Source organism: Limulus polyphemus, unplaced genomic scaffold (genome assembly GCF_000517525.1).
Source record: "Limulus polyphemus unplaced genomic scaffold, Limulus_polyphemus-2.1.2 Scaffold42, whole genome shotgun sequence".
In the NCBI taxonomy this organism is placed as follows: domain Eukaryota; kingdom Metazoa; phylum Arthropoda; class Merostomata; order Xiphosura; family Limulidae; genus Limulus; species Limulus polyphemus.
The window spans coordinates 1,125,929-1,136,456 of record NW_013665652.1 but is presented as its reverse complement, the minus strand read 5'-3'; the positions used below and the strand labels follow the sequence as shown (position 1 = coordinate 1,136,456).

General features: G+C 29.6%; 1 protein-coding gene across 1 annotated transcript in view; it reads left to right on the top strand.

Annotated features, from left to right (window-relative positions):
* The window catches only part of LOC106462023 (lachesin-like), a 141,217-nt gene that overhangs the window by 3,316 nt on the left and 127,373 nt on the right, over positions 1-10,528 (top strand). The gene's annotated exons all lie outside the window — the stretch shown is intronic.

The window sequence follows — 10,528 nt, the reverse complement described above, 5'->3', positions numbered from 1 at the left end:
TATAATTCTTCGTATTGTTAGCCGACACTGGGCAGCTGGTACATAATTGAATATAGTTGTTTAAACTAAAATATTAGTGTTATACACTCTTCTAATTCTTGATAATCCGTAAGGGACTACATTATGAATGTGGTGTTAAAAATATAATAGGCCTAACATAATGTCTTACGACAAATATAATTAATTATATCATGCTTCGCCAGCCTCTAAAAGGCGTTCACACCATAATAATTGTTGTTCTAACAAATAGTCTATATAAATAGTATTCCGATCACAATTGTACTCTTCGTATCCCAGCCGACATGAAGAGCTCTGGATTGAGCGAAACTCATTGCTGGCTATGAAGACAAATATAGTGTGGTGTAAATACTATTGTTATACACTATTCTACTCCTTGATAATCCATAAAGGACTAGATTAGGAAAGTAGTCTACAAATGTCAATGGGCTTAACATAATGTCTTACGCCAAATATAATTAATTATATCATGCTTCGCCATCTTCTAAACAAACCATAACAGCTATTCTATAAATTATTGCGCCCCCCAGTGGCACAGCGGTATGTCTGCAGACTTACAACGCTAGAAACCGGGTTTCGATACCCGTGGTGGGCAGAGCACAGATAGCCCTTGTGTAGCTTTGTGCATAATTAAAAACAAACAAACAAATCTATAAATCATTAGACCGCGAATGATTCTAAACATGTATGGTTTCTTTTTGACACATAACTATTTTTAAATCCAAGGAAATATACTGCCATTTGTATATAATAGAATATGTTATTTCTTTAAATATCAAACTGATTAATCCTATCCTGTAGAGGTTTGATAAAATATATAATTTAGTGGCATAAGCAATAATTCTAATTTTTTAATGTATCGCCTTTAAATTCTTATATTGTAAGGATACCACATCTGAGGCATCATTATTCGGACCAAAACACTCCTTGTTATATAATATATATATACTATTCTTATGAATAAAAATAAAATATTATTTAAAAAAATTTTTAACTTATCTACTAAACTTTTCGAGTTTTACAGCTCAGCTGTCTTTAGAATATGGGCGGATTTTATTGGATTTACGCCACTAAATTAGTATTTGATTAATAATGCTCAAAATTATGCATTTTAGACTATTAAATATTAAGAATACAGAATACAGTCAGAACACGATATCTGTAATATATTTTTATCTTTTGCACTACAAATAATGTATTTGAGATTAATTTAAAACTGAAATATTTTAGAAAGATGAATTAAAAAACAAAATTAAATAGTATATTTTTCTTACGATTCACAACTGGCTAAAATATATAAGACGATATAATAATTTAAATTAGTCGTCGAAGTTACCACATTTTATATCTCGAGATTTCGTCCATCAGAAACATGTGAAATGTGCATGGGTTGCTTTTGTCCTAGCATTCTAGCTTAATTGAATAAACATTAGAGACGTGAACATGCCATGATCACCTGAATAATTTTGAATTTTTTGTTTTGTTTTTGAAAGAGTGAATATTCCTTGCTTAATACACGTACATCCTGTATGCATAATATATGAACATATAATAGCACCACATATAGACATTTCTGTAAGAAATTATTTTAAGAATTAGAAAATTCAAGTGATTATAGAAATCTCCGAAAGTTATTTAGAAGTCGTCTTGTAGGCTTTTCTCAAGTACTTTCTGATTTTTCCACCAATTTCTCTAACGTTTAAAAGTCAGAATAATAATTATAGAAATTCAGACATTTTAAAAAGAAAATCAAGTACCCCTATAGAGGTTTTCTCTGGGAAAATTGGTTAGTGCTATGGAAGAATTTTAATTAGTTAGTTTGTTTTTAATTATACACAAAGCTACACAAGGGTTATCTGTGCTCAGCCCACCACGAGTATCGAAACCCAGTTTCTAGCGTTGTAAGTCCGCAGACATACTGCTGTGCCACTGGGGGGGCTAAGAATTTGAGAACATTTGTTTACAAATAGAACATGATATCTTTCAAAGTTGCTTTTGATAAATTAAAAATGTTTGTTTCTACACAAACAAATAAAGCAAATACGTTCATATATAATTAAAATATGTAACAGAAACTATTTCTAATACTGTTACTTTTATACCCATTCATCCTAAATTGTGGAACACAAGCTTATCGTTTACAGAGTCGTAATTAATAGTTTAGTTACTAGAACAAACATGTATCGGTTTCTTGCTGATGGGTGTATGGGAGGGAAAATTTTGAATTTTGAAAGATAATAACTTAAACGTTAATAATGTTATTATTTGGGATGAGGCTGGAGGGAAGTAATGTAGTTAACTACATTATTCAACGAAGGCAGTCTTAAAGTTAATAATAATGTTCTGCCTTTAGATTTAAAGAATATTCAAAGCATGTTCCGCATCTCAAAGCCATATAAATCTGGGAGAAATTAAGTAATGGTCCAAATACCAGACCACATCAAAAGAGCAAGCATTACGTTGCTCAAACTATAACCATAAGAATCAACAGCAAGTATATATTTCAGGAGCAGAGAGATGTTTAACAAATGTAACAAAGATTTTTTTGATACCGATATACCAAAAATGGAATTCGCTCAGATACAAAAGAGTCGCATGATCACACGCCCACTCTATAAAACACGATACATGATCTAAAACTTACTTTTCATATAGGATATTTTATGTTTCAAATGTAAAAAATAAAATATATACTTAAAAAAAAGACTCCTGTGGAACTCTTGACTTTGTATGTATGTATATATATTTATATATAAGAAAGCTACAATTTTTTTTATAAAACGGATTACATCAAAAGGAAGGACAGTGTATCCAAACCGTAGATGAAATATAATTAAATGTAATTTTATGGAGAGAGAAGGAAAAAGAAAACAAAATTTCAGCCACAAATCAAACATCCAGCGCCGTGGCACTAATCGTAATGTGGGTCATAATGCAATGTGCCCCGGTTTTTTGAGGTACCAGCAGAAGTAAGACCCGAATTGCGTTGTGGGTACGCCGTCTATCCAGTTTAACCTCAACTTCAACGCCCCTCACATGCTTAGAAGAGAGAGACGAGCAGATATTGGTCCTCTAGCCCACAACATCCCACCTTTCGTTATCTGTAGCCCAGATGTGAGATGGTGGTTGCTCAAAAACATATAAAGAAGTCTGCTGTGTCTACCGATGAGAATCGACCCCTTGATTTTAACATTGTAAATCCGTAGACTTAGCGCTGTTTTACCAGGGAATAGTTAGAATGCAAAGACAATGAGGTAGACAGCAAAACTGTCCTTGAAGTTAACATTCAGTCCCCAATATGATGTTTGGACATAAATACCAAGATGTGTAGTATTATTATATTAAGCCCAACCTAAATTATTAGTATAGCTTTCATCCTTCACCCTTCCATGCTACTATCTGGATCGTCAATAGTTTTAGCGTTCCACGCATTACCAGGTTTTATATAGGGAATGTGATATAATTACATTCATTCACCTATTTAAGGTATGAAATGTCTAAATAAATAATTTAAATTATTTTCCCTACAATAAATTTTAGAAATTATTTTTCATTGTGTATATTATAATTTTGTTTAGATTACTATTTAGAAATCTATATAAATACTTTTGTATTTATTATAAAAATAAGTTAAAATAGTAAATGAAAGTTTTCAAATAAAATCCTTTAAAAATTAATCTATATATTAATATAAGTTATTAAAAACTGAACATTACTACAAGTTCTACAATGCCTAAGAAGCTGCGAATGTATAATACACTGTATGGCATTTGTCAGTACATTACTGTTTGGAGATGAAACTCCAAAAAATTGAAATGTGAAGTCATTGCTTTTATCATAAATATTAATATTACTATAATTATTAATTATCTTAATATCTAAGTCTAAATAATGTGCTTCAGTATTTGATATAGAAGTGTTCTCCATCTCTCGAACTGTAGGAAAAATGTTACCTATGTAATTAATTGTTACAGGATTATCAATATTAATTAAATTGTCAGCATATCTATATGTTAAGAAAAATAATTCCAGATTTGAAAATTATAGATATTTTTTTTCGTAATAATAAAGATATAAATTAGAAACACAGCTTCAATAGTTAGAAATCATCGGTATATCTACTATTTCTTTATAACTGTGCTTATCAAAATGATATAATTATTGTATATGCTGAAATAGAATGTATATATATATATATTTATATTATACATTACGTTACTAATCCACCTACCACTCCACATATCTCATTGAGGCAACACGTAAGACTTGTCACGTAAAACTGTTTATAGTACTGCGTAATTTAGCCATTTAGTTTTCGAAGGCTTACATTTATCGGAATTTATTTTGTGATGCAGTATGGCCCACGTTTCAGCCTGATTTAATTCTACACTGATATTTTTACTTTCAGGTGTAAGAGCAATAGTTTTACTAGCTTAGTCCAGAAAAATGCCTATAAACTATTTTAATTAATTTAAATAACAGTAGCTATAATAATGTCTGAAGACTATTACATGAATTGTGAAATGACGTTCAATGTAACATTTTTTAAATATGAGTTGTTTTGAAGAAAATAAAGAATAATTCGAAAGAAAAATATAGATTGTTATGTTTTTAACACTAAAATAGTGTTAGAATAATAAAAACCGTTGAGTAGATACGTATTTTGAGCCAAATCAATTACTCATACCGTTCTAAAGAACATATTAAAAAGCCAATCATTTATAATATTTACGCATATAAATATTTGTGTTTTTTCTTACAAAATGAAGTTGCAAGTATAAAAAACAAACAAAAAGTACAAAGAACTTTAATCTTAGAAGTATATACAGAAAATGTTTTTTGTTTGGAAACACTGAACAAAAATACATACAAAAAGTGATTTTCTGTTCATCATGTTCGATATCAAGTAAGTTACCTTAGTCAAGGTCGCCTGGTATTCAATATATCATTTGTCTTGAAGAACGAAGAAATTTATTAAAGGTGTGGAAAGTCTATAAGCTTTATTATCGTTTTCAAACTAGTGAATTAAGTATATATAGTCTATGGATATGATATCAAACATAAATAGACATAACTTTTCATATACATAAATTATATTTTATCATTTATCTTTTAGAAATGATTATTTTTGTCACAAAAACTTACATGATCTGGGCAAAAACGTTTCTTCAGTTACTTTATTCTGAAAAGATATCGACTTTCTACTCTTCTGTATCAAATGGTTCAACTAGTTTATTCTGCTAAGTTTTCTTTTCTCAATTTTATGCTTTGCCACATCGTTGAATAATACGAGTGTGTGACATGTTCAGTTTGAGTTCAACACGTTTTTCGTTGCTGCAGGTAATATCATTTCATTAATCTTATTTCACCTTGCTAGTTTCTATACTAACATGATAACACTTATGAGTTAGCTCATTTAGTGGATTATTTTCTGACTGCTATGTATAGTAAACACTATTAGGATTGATAAGCCATTTTTAAATAAATTGTATTTTTGTCGTAACTGTAGAATCACATAACTCTAGTAGTAGAAATTAATATCATTATACTCATCATTATATTATTATTTATGTTATGACATCATATAAACAGCTACGAAACTAGCAAAAACATTTGCGCTTTGCATATTTTTACATTCTTAGCACATCATTTTATCAAGGTATTCTAGAGTACTTTACCTCTCCTCTCTTTTTACTCAGCTAAACAAGCATGCTAGAAAGATACTTATTTATTCAATGTAATAGCTTTCTTTAAAAATGGTAGTTTCTTATTAGAGAAATTCAGATATAATCAATATCATACCAAAAATATACTTTCGGTGCGGACTGCCAAAACGCGTTGAGTGCATTAGTATCACCACAATACATACACAATTTTAAAAACTTCATCCAAGCTGCTTTATTCACTTTATTTAAAAATAAGTTTTAATATTTGACGAGAATATGTAGACAGAGCCAACCACTAAGTCGAAAATTGTAAGTAAAAGCCCAGTTGGTAAGGATAGAATTAACATCGTTGCTCAAACAATAGCTTGGGTAACATACGCAACTGTTTCAAAATCATAAATACACAAACAAATCTAAACATTTAGGTTAAATCGGCGAATATAACATAAAATGTATAAATAATCGAGTACAAAATGGATATTTTGGCAACATTTAAATAAGAAACATTTTGGGATTATGAATGTATTAGAAAACGTTTTATTTACATTTTGTGCATATAATACTTTGAAATGCTTCGTATGATCTAAGTTGCATATTAATTTGTGCTTTCAAATTTTACAATGACGTTATATATAGCATAAGTTATTATTTCGTTACCAAAGTTGGTAAATATACTCTTTTGAATTATATATGTATTGACATGATCGCTCTTTTCTGCTCAAAGTTAAACATCAATAATGAGTATAAAACAAAACTGGAATGTGTATAATGTGGTGCGAAAAAAACAACAACACAAGAAGAGCATTGTTTTAAACATTAATATATCTAAAATCTGTAACATATAAGGATTTACGCATGTAACGGACATATAAATATTTGTGTTATATATATAAAGATAAAAGTTCTATAACATACTACCTATTTCTAAATAATAAACCTGTGCGTTTCTTTGTTAATCTTTAAAAAACATTCTTGGATAAATCTTGGTAGTTTTGTTGTTTATTACAGATTTTCTGTATTCTACTGTAAAATAATGTCTAATATCTGAAGAATTTTTACGCAGGAACAAATTCATAGTTTATATTATGAGATGTTCTATAGGTAATTTTAATTCTTTTGTCGAGTATTATAGTAACAAAACTATCGAACCGTTCTCCATAAAGATCATAGCACAACCTTTGAAGCTGAGAAAGGTCGATTGCTCAAGATATGACAGTTCTCATATAAAAGCGCTGTCCCCGTTTCCTACAAGTTACGTTATTGTGAATTTGATGAAAAATTAATGTCAAAATCTTCCTTTTTGTGTGCTATATTTTAACAAACTGAAATGTTGTGTTGTCGAATAGAAATTTCTTTGGTGGTATCTCCAAGCTTTTTACATAGATAGCATTGTGAGTTATATCTCGCTACAGTCTTTAATATCCTCTTTAACAGCCAGAATTTCTCTGCCTCAAACACAAGTAAAGTACTTGCGAGAAAGAAAACCTGAAGAGGCATAAGGAATGCATTGCATTTTTAGGAGCAGTCTTGTATGTACGTTAAAGGAATATGGTGTGCTGCTATCACACACACACACATATATATATATGAGATGAGATGCTATATTGGCTTGCAGGTTTCTTAAAGTCATTTCTGTCTCGTTTAAGAAAAATATTATCCAATTACTTGAATAAAACTATTATTTAAAATAAATTTGTGAAGGATCGCAAATATATACCATTTATCTCTACAAACAAATGTTTGTGTAAAGGGGATTAATAATTATCAATATTTTCCAAAATTCGTAGCTTTACTGAATGCAACGTAATTAAATAAATATAACCTTATTATTATACTGATGTTCCTTATCAATAATTTTATATGAGTTGTTAATTCTTTCCTAAGAAATATTTTCACGAAGTATAGTAGAGTACTTGAACGCTGCAGTTTACTGTTTAAATCTGAAACAAACTTAAAAGAACGACGTTATAATGACAAGAAAGAACACTATAATTAATATTATTAAAATAACAACGCTAACAGTTAAATTTAGACGAAATTTTAAAAATTATTGCGTAAGATTACACGAATAGGTTAGTTATTAATCTAAGTTATAGTCTTTGCTGTCTTAACTCTTCTTTCACATATTGAGTAATTACTAAATTATTTATTTCTTGATACTCTATTTTCTACTAAACATAATATCTGTTATCAGAAAACATACATGTTATCCATATAAAAATGCATATATTTAACCTACCTGAAACGTTGGTAAGAAACTCGTTTTTGCTTTTCTGAGAAAATAGTTCTTACAACCCAACAGTAACTACGTTCGCTTGCAGTGTGAGATTGAGAGCCCCCGTGTGCACACAAGCGAGCCTCTTTCTGATCGTAGACTTCCTGCAACCAAGAGCCAGTAACAATCAGTGTATATCATACATTTCAGGAGGTCTGCCCTCTGGCGACAATGGATCATTTTGACGAGCTTTACACACTTAGGTGGACATACATAACATCATTAATATATAACAGTTATGTTATAACTGAACATGTAATCCTTATAAAATAAGTATATTTTCCAACAGTGAAAACCTACCTTTTATAGGTTTTATCATTTATAACTAGGTTACTATATTACTTATAAAATAAAGGAGAATTAAATTTTTTATAGGATAATGCATCCATCAAAATATTGATGTGCTAAAGTAGTTAGAAGACATTCTTAAAGTTTTAGTATTTCGAAAGTGGACACATAATTGGGCATCAAGTTACAATTAATATTTTAAATATTTACTCCATGATTTTCACTTCTTTCACTGCCCTATATTTATTAGAATTGGGGCTTTGATCTATCAAGAACCTGGTATTTTTATTGCTGTCTGACTAGTAACTTTACAAGTTGGTTGTTGTGATTATAAAATTAGCAATCTATGGAAAACATTTTCATGTTAATACTACAGTAGAACATAAGGGAAAAATAATGGATTTATAAATGATTACTCGAATGTGTAATTATTTATCTAACATGATAAAAAATATAACGTGTCCAAGCAACTAACTTAATTCTGAGGACTTATAACACCAAAGACGTGGTTTCGATACCCGTGGTGGACATCGCATAAAAGTCCCATTTTGTAGCTTTGTGTTTAACAGACAAACAAAGTAATTTACAGTATTGTAATTCAAAAAGAAATGTTAAGAGAAGATTCGTAGTTGCTTTTTATACCCATCTTGACTAATTATCACAAACATTTCATATTGTAGAGAAATGCCGCGAGGTTTGATATATTCTTAGGATTACTTGGAGTGTTTTTTTTTTCAGAATAGTAGACAGTGTAAGTTTTCGTCCGCACAACTAGCACAAATAAATATTTAGATTACAAACAACTCTTATTTTTATATATGTCTTCTTCAAAGCAAATAAGATTTTACAACCAATTTAAACACATAACTAATTTGTATCTGTAATATATTGCCATTATTGTTATACATTTGGTAACACTTCTTAAACACATCTAACTCAGAGGGGGTAAACAATTTGTTCCACGTTTCACTGATGTTACTATCAGTGTAGTTACGGTTTAATTTATTGAGTTAAATAACTTTTTCATGCCAATTATTTTTTTCATGTAACCCAAAAAATAACTGTTTTCAATTATGTAAGCACAACTCCACAAGAACTTTATCCAAGTTATCTTTGAATATTGCAGGAACAAAACTCAGAAATGTGTATATAATCTTGAAAATGTATGTGTGCAAAATAAATTTTAAAACATCTTGCTGATTATCTACTAAAATATATAAAAATGTAAGGGTTATCAATGTCTAAAATAAACCCTAAATTATATATTTAGCTGATTACCATGTAAATATTCCTTAACAGTGGTGACTAAACTATATATTTGCAAAATTAGCATTCCTCAGCTAATGTACATGTTTTCTCAATTATCAGTTTCTGTGTGTATTTCCCATCAGCTTTCTAAGTGTCAAAATCTAGTAGCCTTCGAATTATTTAAAAAGTAACAACAAAATAAATCTAGATATATATAACATAAATGGAATATGAATTGATTAGTTATAAAAAAATTCTAAGCAATATCAAAGAATACTAATTGAAAAATTAATTATAAGGAATTAAAAAACAACAACATTACATTAAATTTTGAGATATTCTGCTATTGAAAAGTGGAATTTCAGGATTTCGCGAAAAATGCACGAAGACTATTTACGCATAATCGTCACTAAGTTTGAGTTAACAAACTAGAGGTAAGGAAGCTAGTCAACAGCATCCACTACCATCCTGTGGGATACTCTTGTCTAGTTAAACATTCATTGTAGATCTACGGAATTAAATTGTGGAGCGCGTTTTTATCACAACGGGATACGCTAAATAGCAGCCCTCGCACAGTCCCAAAAATAATAACAGACTCAAATTTCTTCAATTATTTGATTTATTAAAATAAATATTTCATTAATTTTAATGCATTCTCCTATGTAATTAAATTTTTTATGCTATTTCTTTCAGTATTATTCAATTTATTTTAAATATAATTTACTATATTTGTAGAAGGATTTTTTTATGTTCACAAACGACAGTTGACATTTCCAGTTTTTCATTTTGGTTGGCTGTGTGGACAAACTTGGATGATGTAAAGGCAGAAAATTTAAATTGTTATCCTTTAATTAGCAATACTCTAGCTATTCGTCTTCTTCTTCATCGGGACTCGGTCCATGTTTTGGACCAGGGAGGGCCAGGTTCAACGTAGACCTTCTCCTTCCTCTCTGAAATTATTATTTTGTTCGCACTGTTACTGAATCCTAGGTAATAACCCTTGTTACTTTGTTCTTGCATTACTCACAGTATG